The 26,947-nt window shown below is 41.2% G+C and overlaps 1 pseudogene; it reads left to right on the top strand.

The window, feature by feature from the left end:
- The first annotated feature begins 1,100 nt into the window (after positions 1–1,100).
- LOC148812562 (antigen WC1.1-like) lies at positions 1,101–26,547 on the top strand (annotated as a pseudogene).
- Positions 26,548–26,947: the final 400 nt, after the last annotated feature.

Below are 26,947 nucleotides of genomic sequence, written 5' to 3'. Positions count from 1 at the left end.
AATATTTTACTGCTGCTCCTACTGCTGCTCCTACTACCTATAATAATAAGGAAGAGGATGTGAGCTGTGCCCTCACACTGTTCAGACTGGGGGTGTATCAGTGTATCAGTATCAGTTCAGCTCCACTGTGCTGTTAGAGAGTCTCAATCATGCAGTCGGCTCCACACAGAGAGACACTGGGGTCACAACTGGAGGGGTTGGAACATCTGTGTGGAGTGGAGCTGTGCAGAGACAGACTCAGGGTCTGAGGAACTCAACTGGAAGAGCTGCTGTCCACCAGGCTCAGTACAGAGGGGACAATCACTGCTGGGCTTTTCTTTCTTTTTCATTTAAATTATTGATCACAGTCACAGGACAGCCAGTTCTTATTCAGTCCACCTTGTCTCTGTACTCCTGTGCTGACCTGAATGACCTCACTGCCACCTTGAGCACAGGCTCTCCTCACACTGCCCTTGACCATGACCAGAAGACATTACTGTCTGGAGACACAACAACTCTGTGACTCACTGCAGGACACCAGTCATTGGACACTGCCTGACACCGACAGCAAGACAGGACCATATTCAGGACACCAGTCATTGGACACTGCCTGACACCAACAGCAAGACAGGACCACGTTCTAGACACTTCCTGATACAGACAGCAAGAATTACAGGACCATATATACATAATTGATAATCTTGATACTGATTTAAAAATATAATACTTGTCTACAATTTTTTTAGTTGAATATCTGATCTCTTCCTGCCCCTGCAGCACCTGCAGCCCTGCTGTCTGTATCTGTATCTGTGTTTCCTCCAGTGAGACACAGAGCTGCTCCTGTCTCTCCTCTCCTCCGCGCTGCTGGGAGTGTCTTCAGGAGAGGAAACAGTGATGTGTCTCTGATATATATGGAGAAGACTGAAAGGGCCCTGTGTGATTGGCCGTCCCACCTGTGTGAGAGGTTCCTGCTGTCAGTCTGAAAAGGCAGTGCTGTGTGTGATTGGCGGGGCGGGGGGCTGTGTTGTTACTGGGGGTCTGGGGTGCGGAGCAGCAGCTCAGTTGCCCTGTGGGCTCAGGCGTGAAGACAGGGGTATCAGCTGCGCTCTGTCCTGATGACAATGGAGAGCTGCCTGTCCATCTTCTCTCTCGCTGTCCTGGTGCTGCACAGCTCAGCCAGTAAGTGACCAGTCTTCTCCTGTCCAGACAGACAGACAACAACTGGAATTAAATTAAGTAAAGTTTTGATGTAAATGGAGCAATAAGTGGGTTGAACAATTTTTAAATTCAGCTTTGTGGGTATTTATAAAAAATATTATAACTATATTTTATCTTGTTCTTTAAGTAAGGAAATATAATTAGTTGTGTCTAAATATAATTAGTTGCTTTTAATTTTTATTGGATTTTTTAAAAATATTCTTAAGATTTCTAAACATTATATAATAATAATGTTATAGATGGATAGAGCAGAAGCTGGCCATTATCACCCTCTATTGATAATTTGTGAAAACATGGAGTGTATAAAATCTTTAAAAAGTTATTTAACTTACTCGTTACTGTAATAATAAACTTTATATATAAGTGATAATTTGAGTGATATGGTGTAACATGTGAAAAAGTCTTCATTTACTCGAAAACAAAAAAGTGTGAGCAATAAAAAATGTTTCTAGAATAATATCATATTATACAGGATGATTCAGAAATACCCTGGGTTGTTTATTGTTTTATTGTGTTCAATTCTGACTCCTCTGTATTGTCTTATTACAGACTGGTGCATTAATAGAGATACACGTGTTTTTAAATAGTGAATTATTATTGAGACTGATATTAAACTATTACAGACTGATGTATTAATAGATATACAGTAAATGTGTTATTACCACCTAAAGTGTTTATGCTAGAGAATTAAGACTGGAGTTTTAATGCTGCCATTATATCTTTGGTGTATTCAGACAGTCCAGGTTTCTATCGTTAAGCTGTGTGATGTTCAGTTGCTGTGAAAACAAGTAAAAAATGATAGGAAGTCATGAGTGTGAATTCTTCATTTCAAAGGCATAAAATTACATTTTGAAAATGTAAAGCATTTTTAGTCATAGGACAATTAGCTCTTGTATTTTTATACTGTGAAAATCAAATCGATATATGTATTATTTGGTTCATAAAGCCCAGGTTTGCTTGTTTTCACATTGAAAAGCACAGGCTGATAAAAGTTACATTCATTATTGGTTTATAAGCTACAAAATGAAAAATATTTACAAAATTGTGGAAATTCTTAGTATTGTAGGTGTATTATTACTAACTGGGGTCTCATCAGAAACTGAGGTGTAACATTAATAATTTAACAGCTACAAGATATTGTGGCATTACAGGAGGAATTAAAAAATGGTAGTTGTGTTTTGTGTTTATACAGGATTTGTCTATTATTTAACAGCTAAATAATTTAATTTGTGTTTTTAGGTTAGTTATGACAGGGTTTTTTTTGTAAATTGTGAAGTTTTAATAAGAATGCTTTATTGTTTTTGACTACATTCGAAATCTAAAATTATTATCAAATGCAATTATATAAGTATGAGTAATACAAATTAAATATTTAATTACATGTTATCATACAAATGCAATATTTAAAAATTAATTCGTAATCACAGGACTCAAGTTTAGATTTTTGAGCAGTTGCTCAGGACAACATCACAATAAATGTATCTGTGCCTATATGTTAAACCTGTTCAATTCAATTAAATTCAACTGTATTGTCATTAAACTTACACAGGTGCATAGTATAATGAAAAGTGTTTCTCATTAGTCACTCAGATGCATTATATAAATAGGACAGCAGATAAGACAATAGACAGTAACACAATAGCAAAAACAGTAACATGTAATAACATAACATAAATAACATGTAATCAAGTAATCAAAACTGTGCAAAATTCCGCAAACAGAGAAAATATAACAGGACAAAAATAGTACAAGGTAATTCTTGGAAAAGTGCAAAAATAGTATGGTTAAAAATAGTATGGTTAATTAATAAATATTAAATATTATTACGACCGGTACAGTTTTACTGGGCTGTCTGGAATTTTTGAAAAATGTTGTTCTTTAATATAATTTTATCTGATGATCATGTGTTAAGTTTAGGTAAAGGCTAGAAAATCATTGTCAACAATTCACATACAGACAGTGGGGATATACACCTCACACACATTTCAGCACAACATGTGAAGTACCTGTCAGCCTCTGACCACTGTTGTGACCACAGGTCCCACTAACACAGAAACACTGGTCCCAGGACTTGGAAACCACAGAGTTAGTACAGTGTCCAGTATAGTGACCACAGTCTCTTGGAACCCAGGACCAGCCATCTGAAGTTCTCCAGTCATTACAGCCACTGCCCGCTGTAGTGACCACAGTTTGCAGAAGCGCTTTTCTGTTTAATTTAAAACTCAGCTTTATGGATATTCCTTAAAATTATAATTGATTTTATTCTGGTGCTATAAATAAGGAAAAATAATAAACAATTTGCAGTATTAACAAGAATTTCACCTCGACAATTAATCATAATATTAATTCAACTTATATGTTTTTTAAACTATTTTCTATTAATGCTGTATTAATAGTTTTATATGCAGTTATACACTATTACACACAACACAGTCTAAGGATAATGTTTTTTAAGTACTAACATATACTTATTATAACTATTAATATTGTAGATATTTAGCAACCTTATCAAAAATGCTGTACAACTTGACAATCCCTTATCTATTACCATAATAATAAAATACAAAATTTGGGCTGTAATTTGGGTCATGTGCTAGGACTTGTGGAAATGTTCCCATTTGCAAACAAAAAGGAATACAAATGTTTTAACAATAATACAACGTCTTCAAAATATTTACCAGGGGTTGTTTATTTCATTGTGCTCAATTCTGCCCTCTCTATCAGGTATAATAACAGACTAGTGTATTAACAGAGATCAGTGTGTTTTTAAACACTGTTGTATTGATCGGACTGATATTTTATTTTACACACTGATGAATTAATATGTTTTATTACAGTAATTAACTGATGTGTTATTAAACACTGGAGTATTTTTAGACTAATATTTTAACTGAGATAAGTGTGTTATTAAATACTAGAGTATTATTGAGACTCCAGTATTATTACTATTGACACATTTTATATTTACTGTATTATTAAAGTAACATTAATAATAACATTATAACATTATGGAAATGTTATTAAAAAATAGAGTATTTTGAGAGAAGGTGACAATTTTAGTGCAAAGAAATATTACAGACAGGTGATCAGAGATAAAAGTATATTTAAGGCACGTTTCCGATTAACAAATAATATTAGTAACTATTGCAGGTGAATGTGCTAATACAAATAAGAGTACTGAAGGTAAATGTATTAAAATATTTTTGATCCATGGTTATTTTTGAGAATGATTACAGTAGTTTTAGATACTATGGTAATTATATTACAGAAGGATCTAACATTGTAACATGATTGAGGACAAGACATATAGTTGTGTTTATTTGTTATAGAAGTCATATTCAGGTGGTAGGTATTTGTACTGCAGTGTGTTGTAGTTTTCTGACCTGAATCCATACTGGGTGCTTTTAGACAACAATGTCCAGTTTCAGTAACAACACAGGAGTCCTGAGGCAAATCTTGTAGTTTTTTCAACTTTAAACAAAAGTTTGGGATCTGTTCAGACTGGAGTTTTATTTGAGAAATGTGTCTATTATGTTGGAAGAAATGTGTATTTGACCCGGAAGTCCTTCATTTTGAAGAGATAAAGGTTTAATTCTTGTTCCATGTTTATTCTGCATTTGACTGATACTTCACAGCTAAATGAATTGTTGTTTGTAAATCTTAGATAACTAATGATAGGGATAATTTTTCTTACATTATGGAATTAAAAAAAAAGATTAATAACAACAACTTGTGCACTGTGATTCTAGATTACATTATTAAGTGCAACTATAATTCAATCTGTGAATTATGTACTAAGATCTTGAGAGGTAAAAGCTAAAACACATTGTTCACATATTTATCATGTAAGCATAGCAAAAAAATATATGAATAAAAAGTAGTATTTAAATGAATTGTAGCATATAGTGTGTAATGGAAAAAAATATTTCACACTCCAAACTGAAGGTGATTGAAAATTTAATCAAAAGAACAAATCTAGTTACTGTAAATGTGCCCTGGACAGTAAGTATACACACTTCACGTACAGACTGGGCTGGGACTGACTTGCGTCAACAGCAACATTCCCTCGAGCGTTCACCCTGTCATTCAGACTGGGTCAGGACGTCTTTCAATTAAACCTTCAGTCTTTCATTCAGGCTCCCAGTCACACTAATCACCTCTTTATTTGAAACTGTTCAGAACACCGAATCTCCATCATTAGAGCCAAACCTTGTGAACCTAGCATTCGCATTCCTTTCATAGTCAAGTTTATCACACAGTTATTTTAATTTCTCACTACTCCTGCTCTTCGATCCTGAAATATTTTCTGTGTTTTAATTCTTTCCTTTTCCTCGCTGACTCTCCAGCCTTTCTTTTCTTTATTTCAGCTGGGAGACGGGTGTCCCTCTTTATTTTTTCTTTCTGCTCACCTTTTTCATTCAGCCCATCAGCCTGCATTCGATCTGTTACTCCCTGATCATTCAAACTCTGAAAGAGCTCAAAGTCCTGCGCCTGGGTTTCAATTATATCTTCTGCTGCAGATTTCCCATCTTTCTGCAGCATTACACTTCACATATTGCAGCACAAGTTGTAAAGCATCCATCTATTAAGAAATATTTTTATTGATTCTGTTTTGGATTTTATAACTTATTTTCAAAGTAGAATGTTGAAAAGACTTATTAGTGTTTAAATCTCTAACTTGATACAGACATGCGGTCAGTGCCCACTGCTAAGTACATGTGGGGCCTGAGACCCAGATACACCAGATACACCAAACCTGGTTTCAGTGATTCAGCCTTCTGACACCACAGCCACTGTCCACTGTACTGACCACAGCTCCCAAAAACACAGGAACACAGTCATTACAGCTACTGACCACAATACTGACCACAGCTTCCAGAAACCCAGAACACAGTCATTACAGCCACTGTCCATTGTACTGACCACAGCTTCCAGAAACCCAGGAACACAGTCATTACAGCCACTGACCACTGTACTGACCACAGCTCCTAGAAACACAGGAACACAGTCATTACACCCACTGACCACTTTACTGACCACAGCTTCCAGAAACCCAGAACACTGTCATTACAGCCACTGACCACTATACTGACCACAGCTCCCAGAAACACAGGATCACATTCATTACGGCCACTGACCACTATACTGACCACAGCTCCCAGAAACACAGGAACACCATCATTACAGCCACTGTCCACTGTACTGACTACAGCTCCCAGAAACACAGGAACACAGTCATTACAGCCACTGACCACAGCTCCCAAAAACACAGGAACACAGTCATTACAGCCACTGACCACTATACTGACCACAGCTTCCAGAAACCCAGAACACCGTCATTACAGCCACTGACCACTATACTGACCACAGCTCCCAGAAACACAGGAACACAGTCATTACAGCCACTGACCACTTTACTGACCACAGCTTCCAGAAACCCAGAACACAGCATTACAGTCACTGACCACTTTACTGAACACAGCTCCCAGAAACACAGGAACACACTCATTACACCCACTGACCACTCTACTGACCACAGCTTCCTGAAACACAGGAAGATCATCATTACAGCCAACTGACCACTTCCAGAAACACAGGAGCACAATCATTACAGCCACTGTACTGACCACAGCTTCCAGAAACACAGGAATGCAGTCATTACAGCCACTGTCCACTCTACTGACCACAACTCCCAGAAACACAGGAACACACTCATTACAGGCACTGTCCACTGTCCTGACCACATTTTCCAGAAACACAGGAACACCGTCATTACAGCTACTGACCACTGTACTGATCACAGCTCCCAGAAACACAGGAACACAGTCATTTCAACCACTGTCCCCTGTACTGACCACAGCTTCCAGAAACACAGGAAGACCATCATTACAGCCACTGACCACTATACAGACCACATTTTCTAGAAACACAGGAACACAGTCATTACAACCACTGTCCACTCTACTGACCACAGCTTCTAGAAACTGAGGAACATAGTCTTTACAGCCACTGACCACTGTACTGACCACACCTTCTAGAAACACAGGAGCACAGTCATTATAGCCACTGTCCACTATACTGACCACAGCTCCCAGAAACACAGGAACACAGTCATTACAGCCACTGACCACTATACTGACCACAGCTTCCAGAAACACAGGAACACCGTCATTACAGCCACTGTCCACTGTACTAACCACAGCTTTTAGAAACACATGAGCACAGTCTTAACAGCCACTGTCCATTGTAGTAACCACAGCAGAACAGCCCTCTGCAGTCACACAGTGATATGGACAGAGAGATATATAACAGGATCTGGACACAGGTGTGTGGAGGGAGAGGTAAGATGGCTGCTGGTGGACTTCCTGTCACTCCACTGTCTCTTGTTCCCCATGGGAGAGACTAGCAATCCAATCAAACAGGTAAAACAAAATAAAAATTCCAGGTTTATTTCTAAAATCTTAATATAAAAATATCTTGTAGACGTGTTGATAGGTATTGTTTCTCTCTCTCTGCAGACAGTGCTAATGTGAGGCTGGTGAATGGTGCCAGTCCCTGTGAGGGCACAGTGGAGGTGTATCATGGTGGAGAGTGGGGGACAGTAGCTCAGTTTGACTGGGATCTGGATGATTCTGCAGTGGTGTGCAGACAGCTGGGCTGTGGATCTGCTGTTTCAGCACCAGGAGGAGCTCACTTTGGACCAGGGTCTGGATCAGTCCTGTTGGGTGCTGTTTCCTGCAGGGGGTCAGAGGCTGCACTGAGGGACTGTGAAAAACAAGAAATGAAACAGTATAGCGTTCCTCATGACTATGATGCTGGAGTGAGGTGTTCAGGTAAAAGACACAGACTCTCTCCAGTCTCCAGCACTGAGGAGAATTAAAACTCCTCTATTTATCTAGAGTCCATCATCACAATCCATCTGTCCATCCTCCCATTCTTACTGCTCCTGTCCTGCTGAGAGCTGTGACAGTACTCCTCCCTGTCACTGTGTGTCTTTTCTCCTTCTGGATTGTATTTCCTGCAGTGTGTAGAACAGATATTGAAAACTGTCTGAAACCCCCAACCCCACCTGTATGATTCCTGTTAGGTTTTACAATTGACAAATAATGAGGCCAAAGGACAGTGTTTGATCATAAGGCTATAAATCTACAAATAAAGTTACAGTATGTGACCGATAGATCTGTATAAACAAATTTATTCTTGGTCTTGATTTGAAAACTCCAGTTTGTCCTCCTTGTAATTCATCAGGATCATTTTCACTTACAGTTCTGCTGTGTCTCTCTTACTTCTCCCTTTTCTCTATTTAAATTCAGATTCAAAGAGCTGTATTGATCAAAGAATTACAGCATTGACATTGAACATCAGTTGCTTTTCTCTGATATATTTACAAACATAACAACAATGACTGCATTCTGTGAGATTGAGTGAAACAAATTAGTTACAACAATATCTAAAAACTATAGAAATAAAAACTATAGAATAAAAACAATATGACTGATATGTCTTCTCAAAATTTAATCTATTACAAAGTAGAGGAGATCTCTCAGCTTCCTGGTCCATTTGGTAGTCAGTATTGATCCAAGGGTCTCATCCACTGTTTCTTCAAGAAAGCTGGGATATCTGGTAACCTGTTCCATATTCCAACAATCCTTTAGCAAAGGTGCCCTCAGTTCTCAGTGTACATACAGTATGGAATGTTTTAAATACATCATGAATACATTCACATTCTTAAAAAATAACTAAACAATCTGATATAACATCTCTGTTTCTCTAGGGAAAAATGTCCCTCTCCCTCTGTTTTATGTTTTCCAGGGTTGAGGTTTCAGAAAATAATAATGCTTTGTAAGTGTCAAACCCAGAAGCCAGCTGCTGTATACAGGCAGCTATTTGGATGAACACAAATAAAGCCTCCATTTCCAAAGTAGTGTTTAATTATTTACAGAACAATAAAAAACAACCCAAAAACAAAAAACTAAAGCTAAACATTTGAATGAACATCTTCACATGAAGGAATACAACAGGCAGTTAAGCTGCTTACCAGCTCTTTAATATCTTTCTCAAAAGTGATCAGTCCCTTCCTTCTGCTCCCATCTCATCAGGGTGAACTGCTTCCTGCTTTTAAATGTCAGCTTACAGGTGACTGAGGATGGCAGATCAATCTTCATTGGTTTGACAGAAATCACAATCTTGTCTTGTCTCCACATGCTCATCCCTTTACAAATTAGAAAATAATATGTAGGCACTGTACCTGAAATAAGGTCACATATGCACACGTCTGTAGCCAATATATACTGTAAATACATGAAAAATAATACTGTTTCTATTAATCTTAATAGAAGTGAGCTTCGGTAATTGAGCCTATACTTCCTCAGGGTCTGTTTCTCTTTACTGTGTCTTACCCTCAGCTAGTGTGTGTTGTCATATTGTTCAGAGTATCTGTCAGTGCCCAGGTCAGACAGTCCTGCTCCTGCAGTGCCAGGCTGTGACAGTCCTGGTCTTGTCCAGAGTGTGTGTCAGTGCTCAGGTCAGACAGTCCTGCTCCAGCAGTGCAAGCTGTGACAGTCCTGGTCTTGTCAAGAGTGTGTACCAGTGCCCAGGTCAGACAGTCCTGCCCCAGTAGTGCCAGGTTGTGACAGTCCTGTTCACAGTTTTTGTCAGGGGGCAGGTCAGGCAGTCCAGCTGCAACAGTAGCTGGACTGGGTATGTTAGGCTTGGTTTTCTATAACCTCTGCATCACTAATTACTTGTGTTTCACAAACAAATTCCCACTTTGAAGCCCAGAGTTCTAGGATGTCAGCTCCTCTGACACAGTGGGGTGTCCAGAGGTTCTGGTCATTTTAATTATTTTTCATTGATCTCTCAGTGTTTCTGTGACAGTGACTTGATCTGCAGTGAATGTGTGCTTGATAATTTACAGATTAATTTTTGGCTGAGCAATTTCCCAAAATTCCAAAACAGTGTATAGTTTTAGTATTCTTTAGAATTCCTCACAATTTTGTTCAAATAATGAATACTCACTCTCTATTACTGCTCTCTCTTCCTATCTTTTCTTATATTCAAGCATATCGAGTGGTCAGGGACAGTGATCTCTGTTATTGTTCTGATATTCCAGCTCATTGAGGGGTCCGACTGGTCAGGGACTGTGATCTCTGTTATTGTTCTGATATTCTAGCTCATCAAAGGGTCAGACTGGTCAGGGGCAGTGATCTCTGTTATTATTCTGATATTCCACCTCATCGAGTTGTCAGAAAGGTCACGGACAGTGATCTCTGTTATTGTTCTGAAATTCCAGCTCATCGAGGGGTCAGAGTGGTTGGAGGCAGTGATCTCTGCTCTGGGAGACTGGAAGTGCAGCACGGAGAGACCTGGGGCTCAGTGTGTGACTCTGACTTTGACTGGCAGGATGCAGAAGTTGTCTGTCGAGAGCTGGACTGTGGGGTTCCCTCAAAGGTGCTGAAGGGGGCTCATTTCGGGAAGGGGGTGGGACAGGTCTGGACAGAGGAGCTCCAGTGCCAGGGAAGTGAATCTCACCTGTCCTTCTGTCCAAAGTCCTCCACAAAGACACAGAGCTGCACCCATGAGAACGATGTGGGACTGCAGTGTTTTGGTAAGAGGAGGATGATTTATTTCATTTTGTCTTTAATGGAGCTCAAAACTGAAGTTTAAAAGAGAAACTGATGATTGCTACAATAACTGTGTCAGCACTGGGGATTGGTGTTTAACCATGAAGATTCACTACACTAATCTTCTTATTAACAGTAAATTAATTAAACTTTAAATTGCCACCTTTGCTGATGAATAAAGCATTCAAATTCAATTGGACTGAACAGTAACACGTTCAGGTACTTGTAGGACAGTATTGGTTTGTGTAAGTGTGAAGAGTGTGTGTAAGTACTGCACAATTCCTAACTATAATCCCTGTCCTGTGTGCAGGATACACAGGGTTCAGGCTGGCGAATGGCTCGGACTCCTGCTCTGGCCGAGTGGAGCTGCAGTACGACAGTAAATGGGGGACAGTATGTGACCAGTACTGGGACCCGAGAGATGCCAGTGTTCTCTGCCAGCAGCTGGGCTGCGGGGAGGCTGTAGCAGTGCCAGGACAGGCCTGGTTTGGACAGGGCAGTGGACCAGTATGGGCTGATGTGTTTGAGTGCTGGGGCAATGAGAGCCGTCTCTCACACTGCGCTGTCTCTTCATGGGGCAGAGCAGGGTGCTCTCATGGACAGGACACAGGAGTCATCTGCTCTGGTGAGAACCAACACACATTTACATCTTGAATACTAAACATTGTAATTATGATGAAGCAATGATTGGCAGACATGAGATAGTTTTGCATGCCTTCATTACGTGCAAAATGAGAGACAATCTTGACACACTTTAGATGTTTTGTGTGCAATCACCTTGAGTCAGTCGGTTGTCTCCTAACTCATGAATTAACTTCTTACACTTATATAGCACTTTTCTGGACACTCATCTGAAAGTGCTTTACAGGCAGTGGTGACTCCCTTCCACTTCCACCAATGTGCAGCCCCACTTGGATGATGTGACGGCAGCTAGAGTGCGCCAGTTCACTCACCATACAAAAGCTCTCAGTGGAGAGGAGAACAATTCATAGATGGGGATTATTCGGAGGCCATGATTGGCCAGGGAGGGAAATTTGGCCAGGACACCAGGGTGACACCTCTACTCTTTTCAAGAAACACCCTGGGATATTTAATAACTCCAGAGAGTCAGGACCTCAGTTTTATATCTCATCCGAACGACGGCGCCGTTTTACAGTATAGTGTCCCCATTGCTATACTGGCACATAAGAACCCATACAGGCCGAAGGGTGTGCCTCCCCTGCTGGCACCTCTAACACCTCTTCCAGCAGCAAGCTTAGTTTTTCCCAGGAGGTCTCCCATCCAGGTACTGACCAGGCTCACACCTGCTAGCTGTAATGGGTTACCAGTTGTGAGTTGCAGGACGATATATCTGCTGGTTGAAGGGAAATCCTTCAAATTATGAATTTGTATTTTTGAATTAAATGAAATTTGGAAGGGGTTATAAAAAAAATGTTTAAAACCATTCACACATGGTTGACTGGTCTTAATCGCTGACTTCACCCAGACTTTTCGTGAGTAAAATACATTGATTGGAGTAACTAGCTGTATCCATTTTCCTTCAGTTGACCTATGATGTTCAAGTGTGCAGGACTATCATTGAAAATTAGTCTGTGATGATGGGTAACACACAGTTTTCCATGAAGGTAGTTGTTACGATCCCCAAGGGTCTAGGGGTAAAGGGGTGTAGCATTTAGGATAATTCTTTTGAAAGCAGGTGGGTTTGGTGAGGGACTAGGAAGCGTGATAACAAGGGTAAGGAACTAGAGTGTTGCCAAAGGAAAGAAAATAACAAACAAAATTGAGCTGGCTAGGACAGTGAGGGAAAGCTAATCTGACTACAAAAGAAAACCAGAAACACACGGTCTTTGGTGTCTTCAACACCCTAGCTAACCTGCACTGACTACCCAAAACCATACAAGACAAATGGCACTCACCCGTACTAAACTAGTGTACTAATACAAAATCAACTAAGTGTGTAAAGTGTACCCAACAACCTAAACTAACCTTATATACAAAAGTTCACACAAAAACACAAGTGAACCAGGAATACAAATAAGGGAAAACAAGAGTAATCAACAGGAGAAGGTACAAAAGAACACAAAAGTTGAACATGTAACACTGGGGCAAGGTAATGACAAAACAAGGATGAACACACAAACAAACGAAAGTACAAAGAAACTAACGTAAAACCAACAAAACAACAAAGCCGAAGCTATACAAAAATACACACACACACAAAGCAAAACAAACCAACAAACGAAGCCGAAGCAATAACCAGAAGCGAAGCGAAGCGATAACCAAAACCAAACGGGACCGAAGTCAAACAAAAGGCCTTTTCTTCCTGAAAGCCTCCATGTTATATAGTGAATAAAATGAGTTCTGATTGGCTGAGGGCTGATTGATGATGAAATCATATTGAAACAGTGGTGTGATGGTTGGCCAATGGGGAAGGAAGAACAATCAAGGGTCAGCAGTGTGGACATAACAGAAAAATCACACACAGAACAGACACTGGGACGTAACAGTAGTCAATCAATGTAATAAACACACACCTAAATAATAACATGATGTACCAACCACATTTGGTTGTACATGAGATAATGGATATTTAAAAACAATCGTTTCTGATAGAGAAAACAGGGATAGTTCATGTGAAATTTACCCAAAGTTTGTGATTGTGCATTTGACAGACAAATAAAACAAGTGAAATCAGTCAGATGTTACTGTAACCTGGAGAGGATGAAGCCTCCCATTCTAAATGCCGGTCAGGAGGCAATGCCTCTGTGAGCTTGGATTACAGAGTTGATGTGTGATGATGAAACCTGATGATTATTGATTTTTACAGGTTCCTCCCTGTCAGCTCTAGACGGTGGAGTCCAGCTGTCAGGATGAGAGAGTCACTGTGATGGCCAAGTGGAGGTTCACTACAACAGCACCTGGGGGAGACTCCTCCAGCACTCCTGGGGCTACAGAGAGGCCTCTGTGGTCTGCAGACAGCTGGGCTGTGGATCTCTAGTGCAAATATCCAACTCCTCTGTGTATGAGACAGGCGACAGTGCTGTGTGTCTGACAGGTGTTCAGGGCTCTGTAGTACAAGTCTATAACTCCTCTCTGTATGGGACAGTGACAGTGCTGTGTGTCTGACAGGTATTCAGTGCTCTGCAGTACAAGTCTATAACTCCTCTGTGTATGAGACAGGCGACAGTGCTGTGTGTCTGACAGGTATTCAGTGCTCTGCAGTACAAGTCTATAACTCCTCTCTGTATGGGACAGTGACAGTGCTGTGTGTCTGACAGGTATTCAGTGCTCCGGGGATGAGTCTCACCTGGTGAACTGCAGTTCTCCACAGACAGTTAGCTGCAACACTGGACAGGATGCTGCCCTGCTCTGCTCAGGTAGGAGCCATTCAAAGTATTTTTTTATTTATATGCACATTGATATGTAGGACATAAAACACAAACCCAAAAATATTTGTCACAAAATATAACAACTGGACCTGTCAGCAGCAGTTAATATATTGTATGAAGTGATATTTGTTTTTATTTTAAGTCCATTAATATGGACTGGCAATAAACCAGGGATAAATGTTTGAAATTTGAGTATGATTGTAGAAGAGATTCCATATATTGTTCAATCCAGTCATCCCATTCTGTAGAGATGCAGTGTTTAGTCATCAGGTTAATCCACTGCAGATCACAGATGTGAGGCCTGTGCTTCTAATTAATGAAGATCTCCTTTGTTGCAGTTGTAAGCAACAGAGATAAAAAAATGAGAATATTTGCATGATAAGTCAATAGATTAATTAAGACAGCTGGGAACGATGAAAGCCTACAGCCTAAGGAAAGAAACATTTTATCTATTTCTTTTTTGAAAGGAATGATTGGTGGGCATTACCGGAAAGTATGGATGTAGATGCACTTACTACATCATAAGCATTGAAAGTACTGGCTTATTAGGTCCATAAAAATAATCTTTTTAGTTGTATTAATTATATATAATATATAATGATATGAAATATGATATATAATTATATATATATGATATATATGTTTTATAATGAATGAGCTGGATTTCCATTGATATAACAAGAAAATAAACATTAAAACATTCAGAATCTTAACAAATCCATTGGAGATGGAGTCTCAGGTTGTCACAGAATTTCTGCCTGGAAGGATGTGCCCTTAAACATTTTGGGGTGCAATATCTTGTGAAGTATAGACAGTAGAGGCCTGGACAAGGGCTTGAATTGAAGCTAAATCCTTGGATATTCAACCTTAATCATCAAATTTCTCGTATGTCTTACTGTGTGCACTCACTCAAAAGAAATATGGAATGTTTTTTCATCTTCACCAACAAATAAAAAAATATCAAAAGCACTGAATTAGGCAGTGCTAAAGTGGCTATATATAGGATTTAAGCAGTAAAAAAGAAGACGTCTTACTAACTGATTGCTAGCAAATAATAATCTGATTAAATTGACATGCAGACAATGAAGATTAAACAAAAACTTGGTTTTTGCTCAGCATTGCCCCAAACAGCAATGATATCTCTCTAAACCTCCGAATGGTCAGAATTCATTGACTTATAGCTATTTCTATTAGGATTTTCTACAGACAGTTAGTTTGAAGACAGGCTAAAAATCCATAGTTTACCCCTTGTAATATAAAACTTTTTTCCCTTATAACTCTATAATCTGAAATCCTCTATGATGCGTAAACAGGCTAACCAGAGAATTACCACACCAACTATAATGATATATGTCTCTATATCACTGGGTATTGTCTCTCCTAGCCCAGCGCTCCCTCAGGCTGGTTGGGGCAGGTAGTGACTGTGCTGGGAGGCTGGAGGTATATCACAGTGGCTCCTGGGGGACAGTCTGCGATGACTCCTGGGACCTGGCAGACTCTCAGGTGGTGTGCGGGCAGCTCCAGTGTGGGACGGCCCTCAGTGCCCCAGATACCAGTCCGTCACAGTGCACACACAGACACAAACACACACCGATACCTGGGGCAGTTATCCCAAAATCTAAATAACCTGTCAGAATGTTTCTGGACTGTGGTAGGAAATCCACGTGAACATGGGAAGAACATGCAGGTCATTAGTGCTGTGAGGCAGCAATGTTAACTACTGCAACACAATGCCATCCAATAAATGAAACATGATGTCCAAACATTTTGTTGAAAAACTGTTAATAATTAACATCGGGTGGAGTGGTGGCTCTGTGGCTAAGGCTGAAAGGTTGCTGGTTCAAATCCTGTGACTGGCAGAGGAATCCTACTCTGTTGGGCTCCTGAGCAAGGCCTGTAACCCCAACTGCTCCAGGGGTGCTGTACAATGGCACCCTGTGCTCTGACCCCATGCTCTCTCCCTGTCTGTGTGTGTCTCATGGAGAGCAAGCTGGGATATGTGAAAAGATCATTCCTAATGCAAGGAATTGTTTAGGGTTAATAAAGTGATATTATTATTATTTAAAAACAATGCTTCTTGAGGTTGAACACATGGATGTGTCATGTTAATTTTACCAAAAGATAACGATGAAATCAGTCAGGTATGAACAAATTTTCCATCCTTTCACCTGGACAAAACAAATTCTCCATCTCCGTGGGCTGGTTTTATGGTACTGATATCTGACTGACAATAAAACGTGATGTTCATTTATTTTTTAGATTCATCCTTGTCAGCTCTAGATGGTGGAGTCCGGCTGTCAGGAGGAGAGAGTCACTGTGATGGCCGGGTGGAGGTTCACTACAACAGCACCTGGGGGACACTCCTCCAGCACTCCTGGGGCTACAGAGAGGCCTCTGTGGTCTGCAGACAGCTGGGCTGTGGCTCAGTGGTGCAAATATACAACTCCTCTCTGTATGAGACAGGCGACAGTGCTGTGTGTCTAACAGGTATTCAGTGCTCTGTAGTACAAGTCTATAACTCCTCTCTGTATGGGACAGTGACAGTACTGTGTGTCTGACAGGTATTCAGTGCTCTGTAGGACAAGTCTATAACTCCTCTGTGTATGAGACAGTGACAATGCTGTGTGTCTGACAGGTATTCAGTGCTCCGGGGACGAGTCTCACCTGGTGAACTGCAGTTCTCCACAGACAGTTAGCTGCAACACTGGACAGGATGCTGCCCTGCTCTGCTCAGGTAGGAGCCATTCAAAGTATTTTTGACTGTTATCATATGCAGATTGATATATAGGACATAAAAGACAAACCCTAAAAGATTTGTCACAAAATATAACAGCTGTTAACAACCTGTTAAGAGTTAAAATATTGTATGAAGTGATATTTGTTCCTATTTTAAGTCTTTTGTCCATTAATATAGACTGGTAATAGAGCTGGGATAAATGTTTCCTGAAACTTGAGCATGTCTGTAGAAGAAGCTCTGTATATTGTTCGATCCAATCATCCCTTTCTGTAGAGATGCAGTGTTTTGTCATCAGGTTAATGCACTGCTGACCACAGATGTGAGCCCTGTGCTTCTAATTCATTAAGATCTCCTTTCTTGCAGTTGTGAGCAACAAAGATGAAAACTGAGAATATTTGCATGACAAGTCAATACATTAATAAAGAACAATGAAACTCTACAGCCTAAGGAAACAAACATTTTATCTATTTATTTTTTTGAAAGAATGATTGGTGGGCATTACCAGAACGTATGGATGTAGATGCACTTACTACATCATAAGCATTGAAAAGTACTGGTTTATTAGGTCCATAAAAACAATCTTTTAGTTGTATTAATGATATATAATGTTTTATCTTGAATGGGCTGGATTTCCATTGATATAACAAGAAAATAAACATTAAAACATTCAGAACCTGTCACGCCCGACATCCCTCCCTAGAGGGCGCTTCACTGCTCCCATTATTGTTCGTGTGATTAAGCTCTCCAGGCGTACCCTTTTAGTGTTATTATTTAAGACCAGCTCTTCCAGTCCTCGGGGCTCATCATTAGGGTAAGATGTCGCGAGGCCCGCCTAGCACCAGGAAACCCTATGTCCGTCTCCTGAGGGCACAGGCCTCATCCCCGACACCTCCCGTTTCCTGAGCCCGGGGTCTGGAGGATCTCGCCCCGTCACCCTTGGACCTCCATGTTTTGTTTGTCCGTGTGCTCCCCCCTCCCGGGGATTTTAATTTGTTGCGTCCCAGGATGGATTCCTTGTTGATGGACTTTCGGACTGTGCTTTGACCTGCCCTTGGACCCGTTTGGATTTGGATGCCGTTTTGTCTTCCTCGTACACTGTCTCACGGACTGTCACTATTATTTTGTGCACTATTAAACCCCTGTGTTTTCCCTTTTACCACGCCTCCTGTTTTCTCCAGCTCTTACCGCATCGCATAGGGTCTTCTACAAGATCTGACACGGATTTCAGTCCTTGTTCGTGACATAATCTTAACAAATCCCTTGGATATTAAACCTGAATCATCACATTTCTCATATGTCTTAGTGACATAGGCAGTGCTAGGGAGGCTATATATAGGATTTAAGCAGTAAAAAAGAAGACTTCTTACAAACTGATTGCTAGAATCTGATTGATCTGCACTTGACTGACATGCAGGCAATGAAGATTAAACAAAAACTTGTTTTTTGCTCAGCATTGCCCCAAACAGCAATGATATCTCTCTAAGCCTCCGAATGGTCAGAATTCATTGACTTATAGCTATTTCTATTCTGGTTTTCTACAGACACTTAGTTTGAAGACAGGGTAAAAATCCATAGTTTACCCCTTGTTATATAAAACATTTTTCCCTTATAACTCTATAATCTGAAATCCTCTATGATGCATAAACAGGCTAACCAGAGAATTACCCTGCATCCTAAATGAACAGAATATGTTCTCACTAATATAATGCCGAAAAGTGAATGAAAATCTACTTTCTATTCTAAACCTCCAACTAGGAGAGAATGCCTTTAGCCTGAGGATTGCACAATAAAGGAAACCTGAAAATGTTTTAATGTTCTTAAATTACAAGACTGCAAGGTCTCTTAAACAAGGTTCACATTATTTAACTAGAATTTTATCTCCACTTCTTCTTGTCTGACATGCCTCCTCTCTCTTCCTTCCTTCAGTTACCTCTCTCTTCTTTCTCTTTGTTTATATTTTATCCTGTGAATTTAGTCTGATGACAACTCTAATAAGGAGGTAATTCGAGTAAACCAAAAGATTCACTTTGTTCCTCTGTGCTTACCAGTTCTGCAGATATGTAAACTAATATTTTTGAGACTCCTAACTTTTTTTTAAGAGTCAATGTTAGCTTGAATGACACCACTCCAGCCATAATGATATATATGTCTCTTTCCTAGCCCAGCACTCCCTCAGGCTAGATGAGGTAGGAGGTAATTGTATCAGCAATGTTTATAGAAATTCACACCTGAAGAAGGCTCCACGGCCGAAACGTTGTGTTTTCTTTCTTCTTTTTTTCAGCATGGAATAAACCTATTACTTGTTCCTTTGCAGCCTATGCATGCTGACACAGCTACCCACCTGAACTACTATGTTTATAGGAATGTGTCTTTATCATTTGGTCCTGCCTCTCTCCTAGCCCAGTGCTCCTTAAGGCTGGTTGGAGCAGGAGGCGATTGTGCTGGGAGGCTGGAGGTTTATCACAATGGCTCCTGGGGGACAGTCTGCGATGACTCCTGGGACCTGGCAGACTCTCAGGTGGTGTGCGGGCAGCTCCAGTGTGGGACGGCCCTCAGTGCCCCAGTGCCAGCCTCCTTCAGCCAGGGAACTGGACGCATCTGGCTGGACGAGGTGGGCTGTATGGGTAACGAGTCGTCTCTGTGGGAGTGTCCTTCAGCAGGGTGGGGACAGCATGACTGTGGACACAAGGAGGATGTGAGAATCCTGTGTTCAGGTAAATGAACGAAAAACAAAAATCATCCATATTCTCGAATTCCACAACGTGGATATGGTTTGCATTTGGAGTGCTTAAATATATCCTATTGAGGAAAATTCAATTCAATACAGTTTAGTTTTATTTGTATTTTTTCAATGGACATTGTCACAAAGCAGCTTTACAGATTTCCAGGCCTGAACCAAGGCTCGAAAGGGGGAGCCTATCCTCCTCTGTTAATTAAAATGAACAGACATGGTGAAAAAAGATAGTATTTTTATTTCAGTAATGTGTAGTGAGGTCTAGCAGTGTCTGGAATGTTCAGTAGTTTCCTTTGGTTGAAATTTCTCTGGGAAGTTGAGTTCGACAGGTAGAAGGAGCTGGATTCTGGGCCTGGCTTCCTAACAGTCCACCTCAGAATAGACAAGAAATAAAGTATTAGTGAATGACAACGAAAACAGAAATTGGTAGGTTGCGTGGCTTGCTTTTCCTAAATATTTATCCGAAGGCTAGACTGAACAAATATGTTTTTAACCCAGATTTGAACACTGGGAGTGCGTCTTAATTCCACACATCTGCGGGGAGGCTATTCCAGAATTGGGGAGCTCTATGAGAAAATGCTCTGTTGCCAGCTGTGACTTTTTTAATTCCAGGAACAACTAGGTAACCTGCTCCTTGTGATTGTGAAGTGTACGAGAGGGATTATAAGGGACTAAAAGATCACTCAAATATTTTGGGCCAAGATCCCGCAAAGCTTTGTAAAAAGAGACTAAGATATAGTTATGATACAGCTGGGAATGCTGTAGAACCACACAGTCCTGTCACCTTCATATCAACTGTGTTATTGTACAGCTGTCCTTGTTTCATTACGTGAGTCAGTTATAACTGGATTAGTACGGGAAATGAGACTGGTTGCTGTTCACATTGTTTGCTTGTAGTTTCTTACCAGTTCAGAATGAAATGCTGTCTTGTCAGGGTTTGTTTCCTTTGACTTTCCTTGCTGTCTTGATAGATCATACTCTCCTGAGGCTATCTGCAGGCTGTTCAGGACAGGCAGAGGTTTACTACAATGGCACCTGGGGCAGCATCTGTGCCAACAGCATGACAGACATTACAGCTGCAGTGATCTGTAAACAGCTGGGCTGTGGAGACAAGGGCACCACTAGAGAGACAAACTCCAGGCTGAGCCCTGATCCCAAATGGCTGGACTTTGTCTCCTGCCGCAAACACGACTCCACCCTGTGGCAGTGTCCCTCCTCCCCCTGGGGCCAGAATGACTGCACAGACCGAGAAGTGGCTAATATCACCTGCTCAGGTACAGAGGGAAGAGTAATGCTCTGTAAATTAGTGTTCTGCCATATTTAGAACAGACAAAAGCTTTAAACTGAATTCTTATTAATTTATATCCAAACATGTATAAAAATGAAAGCAATGTCATTGTTTTTTATTTTATAATAATAATGTTTTTATATGATTATTAATCTTTGAAGGTCCTAGAAAAGAAGCTGACAGAAGCACTCCAGCCCCTCAGGAAGAGCAGCCTCAGCTGTACTGCCCAGGTGAGTTCAGTGTGTAAAACACTCAGAGACACCGCAGCCCTGAGCTGAGGAACAGTAACCATACAGCTCTCTTCTAGAGCCACTCAGTACCTCACTGATCTCTACTACAGTCACTGAGCTAAATACACTCAGTAACCTCTCTGCTCTCATCTACAGTCACAGATCTGATGACACTCAGTAACCCTTCTGTTGACTTTCAGTCCCACTGGCTCTGCGCCTGGCTGGAGGCACTAACTGCTCTGGCCGGGTGGAGCTGCGGTATGAGGGCCCCTCGGGGACAGTCTGTGACGACTCCTGGGACCTGCAGGATGCCCAGGTGGTCTGCAGACAGCTGGGCTGTGGGGACGCAGTGAGTGCAGCAGTAGAGGCCTCATTCGGACCAGGGAGTGGCTCCATCTGGCTGGACGAGGTGAACTGCAGGGGCAGTGAGGTTCATTTGTGGGACTGCTGTCACTCTGGACTGAATCAGAGTGACTGTCGACACAAGGAGGATGCAGGGGTTACCTGTACAGGTGAGGAGAGTCTTAGAACTGTAGATGAACAAAGTAGGAGATTGATGGAGAAGATACACTGTTACACATATTCTATCACTGCTTAATATCTTAAGATCATCAGTCACAAGATCGGGATGTTGTGTAGCCCTGTGTGTGTGAACAGCACTAGACTTTAATTCTGAGCAAGACACCATTCATCCTGCAATCCTACATTTGACCTCAAGGAACACATGTAAAGATTTTTATTTTATTAAGACCACTCTGGATTCAGCTTGCTATAAAACCAAAGACAAAATAATGACAGTTCTCGTATCTCTTTTACAGGTTTGTCAGAGCCAACATCCAGTCCAGCAACAGCTACAGGTGAACAGAAATCCTCCTTGTCAGTGATAACTCCTGTCTTTCTGTCTCTTCAGATTCCCAGTGTAGCTGTAATGTCTCCTCTCCTCTCTCAGGGTGAAGATCAGTGTTTTCAGATTCCCATTGTAGATTTAGTGCCTCTCTTTCCTCTACGCACCTGATCCTGAACCATCATAGCCCCATATGGGAAATGGGGGAGGACAGAACATTCCATCTGTCAAAGCGTACATGAGCCCAAGAGCACCTCTCCTGATCCCTGTTCATCCATTGTCTCCCCCTTTCTCAGGCAGAACCAGGACAACACCCCAGACACAGCTGCTGGGAGGTCTATCTGCCTCGCCCCTGGTCCTCCTGCTGCTGGGGGCTCTGCTCTTCGTGGTGCTGGCTCTGTTAGTGGGGCAGCTGATCCAGAACAGGAAGCTGAGGAAAGGTAGGGAGGGAACTCTCCATCCACATAGTGACCTCTAGTGGTCAGTTCTGTCACTCACATGGAACTGATATTTATATAATTACCGTGAGGAATAAACCTGGTAGAGAAAACCATTTGAAGTTTAAAAAAGATTATCAACAATTACAGATGGAGATATCAGGAAATTTGCAAATCCAGAAGCATAACATTTATGTGCTCAAATGTCCAAAGAAGGTTTAGTAGTCAATGTTTGATCTTGTACTCTGCTCCCTGCATGTTAACCCTGAGTGTCTGTTTCCTCACACAGCCCTATCTAAGGGAGCACTCGCCCCTTATCATGATGCCATCTATGAGAAAATAGAGTATAAACTGGCCAGAGAGGGAACCTACAGTGCCCCCAGGAGACGTGAGTGGAGAGAGTCTTCAGGTGTGATTGATCTCCACCCTCTGAGGAAGATCTGAGGACTTAAAAATTGTAGAAAATCTAACCATCCTGGTTTCTGACTGGTTTTCTCAAGAGGTGTGTTAAGGTAGATAAAGAAAATGATCACATCACTATCCCTGGGCTGCCTTATAAAAAAAAGTATTTTTTAGTTTTAAACCTGTAGAGTTTACTTTCTCAACTGGTGTCAAACTAAGTGAAGAAAATCAACACAGCACGATTCTGGATCTGCCTTATAGACACAAACTCACATCCTGGCTTCTCTTCCAGTAGAGGACAGTGTGGTTGCTGTCTGACTGCAGGTAATATTGATCTGTTCTCCTGTTCACAGGGAGATTCCTCTCTGATGAGCTGCCCTCTGGATACGATGATGTGGAGGACAGTGAGGGAGACCCAGTACCAGGTGAGGGGAGGTGGAGTCAGGGGGCTCAGTGTGGGAGTGGGTGGTCTTCAGTCCAGTACTCACTCTCACCTCAAACCAGGATGCCATTTAGAGAACTTATGTAGAAAATACTGAATTATACAAATAGAACCACATGTGTTTGATACCTTAGAAAACCAGCTCTTCAGTGTTGCCTCACACTAGCCTTATCTCGGCAGATCACAGATGCTGAGCAAAACTATAGCTGGTCAATACTGGGGTAGTAAACAAGGTGCTGCTCTAATTGGTTTTGATAGAAAAGGAGACTGGGGAACAGCATGCTGTAAAAACTGCCTTTCAGATCAGATAAATCAGCGACCCTAGAGTTATGGCTTAACTATACTCCACAAAACATTTAAAATCACACTACAGTAACTTTGCAGCTCTATGGTCAAAGTAAGTCTGAGTCCGGAAGTGTAAATTCTCTGTCTCTCTGTGTGGTTCAGGAGACTCGATACCCTCTCTGAAAGAAGAGATCCCAGAGTACTATGATGATGCAGTAACTGTAGCTCAGAGCCCAGATGCATTGTCAGGTGGGTTACTTCAGTCCAGTCAAATGGGGGAAACTCTGCACCAATCTCAGTGAGTCTGACTCTCTCTTTGATCTCAGCCTCTGAATATGGAGTCTGTGTTATCCTTCACCAGTCACATGAGTCTGACTCTCTCTCTGTGATCTCAGCCCTGCACACTCAGTCTGCTCCTCTTCAGTTGCTCATAGTGTCCACATCACCACTCTCTCCAAATACAACCAACCTTTCTCTCCCCTGATGTCCTTCAACATCTTATTTTAACATTTAGGAATTGTTTGAAATATATCACTGAAGTGAATAGGATTAGAAATCAGGTTCCCTGATCTCCTGTACTTGTCTGGAGTTTTAGTTCCTTTGTGATATTCAGTTAATCAGTGTGTTCTGAGGAGCTCCAGCAGTCCGGTGCTCTAGATGGCTCAGTGCTCTGATATGTGTCACTGAATCTGTGCTCTTTGTGGTTCAGGAGAGAAGATGTCCCCTGTGACAGAAGAGGCCCCAGAGTACTATGATGATGCTGTAACTGTACCTCAGAGCCCAGATGCCTTGTCAGGTGAGTTATTTCTGTCCAGTCCCATAGAGAAACCCTGTACCAATCCCAGTGAGTCTGACTCTCTCCTCTCACTGTGCACTGCACAGTACATCACACTGAGTCTGGATTTTGGGGCTCACATTACTGCTCTCTGTCCAAATATATTCATACAACAAAATCTAGGATTAATTTTAAATTTATGACAGAAATGAATAGGAGAGGAAATCAGGTTCCCTGATCACCTGTACTTAAGAGTCTGGTGTTTTAGTCATAACATGATGTTTAGTTAATCAGTGTGTTATGATGAGCTCCAGCAGTCCTGCGCTTTAGATGAAACAGTGTTTTGATGACTGATAGTGACATTGTGCTCTGTGTGCTTTAGGGGAGCTAATGTCTTCTGTGAAAGAAGAGGCTCCAGAGTACTATGATGATGCCATCACTGTGCTCCAGAGTCCAGACACTGTGTCAGGTGAATTATTATTAATAAGATTGAGTACACCCTGTACCAGCCTGCATTAACCTTTGTCGTTAGAAATTAGTCTTGACCTAATTTCACATCTGCAAATAAATACTAACTGGAAGAGAAGAGATCTCTGACAGGCCAGTCTGTGTCAGAATGACAGAGACATTACTGACCTGCTCTTCTGTTCACAGGGAGACTCCTCTTTGATGATACACAATCTGGGTACAGTCATGTGGGGGACAGTGAGGGAGACCCCGCTTCAGGTAAAGGGGGCTACAGCCAGGGGGCTCAGTGTGGGCAAGGTGGTTCAGTAATGGGGAAGGCGACTCCCAGTAATCCATGTCAGTGCCACTTTCATTCAAGATAAGGGGGCATCAGGCATTTTGGGATCAATATTCGCCAGTACAGGCTGAGAGACTGTACTGGTACAAGGTTAGACTTCATAGATCAGAGTCTCATTGAAACCCAAATACTGACATACCCAGCCAATCAGATGTTTGAGGTTGATCAGCTGCTGATCTATTATGAGAGAGTGAGGTCTGGGCAGAGCAAAGCTCTGGATTCCCCAAGACCAGGAATTCTGTTCTCTGACTGCAAAAAGAATGAGTCCAGAAAATACTGTCAAAGTATTTCTTCACTGTGGTTTTAGAGCACTGGAACTTCATAAGCATAAGTGAAATCTGCACTGAACCATCAACTCATCCTAAAAAATACAATTTGATTTAAAAAATGTCCTATTCAAGGCTTTTGACTAAATGATTGTAACAACTGTTCTGTATATTGATTTTGTAGCATCCAGGTTCATAAAGAGAGAGATTTAACTGTAGGTCGTATTCTGTTTGATTTTTAAAAAAGCGGCTACTGTATATCTCTTCTTTTGGCCTGTGTAGGTGTTCTGTAAAAGTTAAATACTTGGTGACACTTTGTAGTTTCTCTGGGTGGTTAGGAAGTAGTTGCCTAAATTTGTACAATTCATGTGTGCTGTACATTTCTTCTGTGTGTTGTTTAGTGTGAGTATTGTCATTGTTAACAAATATTTAACTCATTGTGTCTGAAATATTACTTGTTTTCCCAAAGCTGTACCAAAAAACAAAGAACTAATCTGCCTTTAACTATACCAAAAGCTTGGGTATATTCTTAGCAAAATTTTAACAATTTTTACAAGGTGGGGGCTATGATTTTTTTAATTATTAATTTATCTACTCTGTCATTTCTGATATTCACCATTTTCATAACCCCTATTTGTAATTTGTAATATTATTTCAATACCTGATTCATTTGACAAACCGTATTTCAAGTATTAATTTTGTGATACTATCTATTTCTAGCATTGTTTATAGGCAATTAATTCCTATAGATTTTAAAATCGCACATATACAATTAAAAAAAATGCATACTGTACCCGTGATTAAAAATTGATGGGTCCAATTTTAATGACTTGCTAAACCAAAAATATCAGCTTAGAGTGTCCTACCTGTCCATCAGTTGTCCACTGCCTGTCTCTTACTCTGTGTCTCTGTTTCAGGTGTCCCCCACACTGGCCCTGGAGTGGACAGGGTCCTGCCCACACTGCCCTCTGAAGAAGGAGTCTCTGCCCCTGACAGGGCTGACTACGATGATGTTGGGGACGAGTCTCAGGGAGAGGATGGGTGCTGTGAGACTGACAGGGCTGTCTGGGAGAAGCTCCTCCTGCAGGTCTAGACACAGAAGAGCTCCACCAACAGAGTCACGCAGTCTTACAGCAGCTCTGAGCACTGAGACTGTCTGACACTGTCTGTGACCTGAGTCCACTTCACTCCACTGTTTCCACACTGACACTGTCTGTGACCTGAGTCCACTTCACTCCACTGTTTCCACACTGACACTGTCTGTGACCTGAGTTCACTTCACTCCACTGTTTCCACATTCAGACTGTGACCTGAGTCCACTTCATTCCACTGTTTCCACACTGTCCTCGGTGTCTGTGTCTACAGCACCTGCAGCTTGTGTTTTAGAAAAGGGAGGCTTGAACATCCCATTTCTGCTCAGTCTTTCTTCTTTTTATATTTTGATGTTTTAGAAATTAGAAATAAAACCATTCATTGATGTTCAATTCTGAATG

This window comes from Atractosteus spatula (assembly GCF_055471065.1).
Source record: "Atractosteus spatula isolate fAtrSpa1 chromosome 10 unlocalized genomic scaffold, fAtrSpa1.hap1 SUPER_10_unloc_2, whole genome shotgun sequence".
In the NCBI taxonomy this organism is placed as follows: Eukaryota; Metazoa; Chordata; class Actinopteri; order Semionotiformes; family Lepisosteidae; genus Atractosteus; species Atractosteus spatula.
This window is presented reverse-complemented; position numbering and strand designations above follow the sequence as displayed.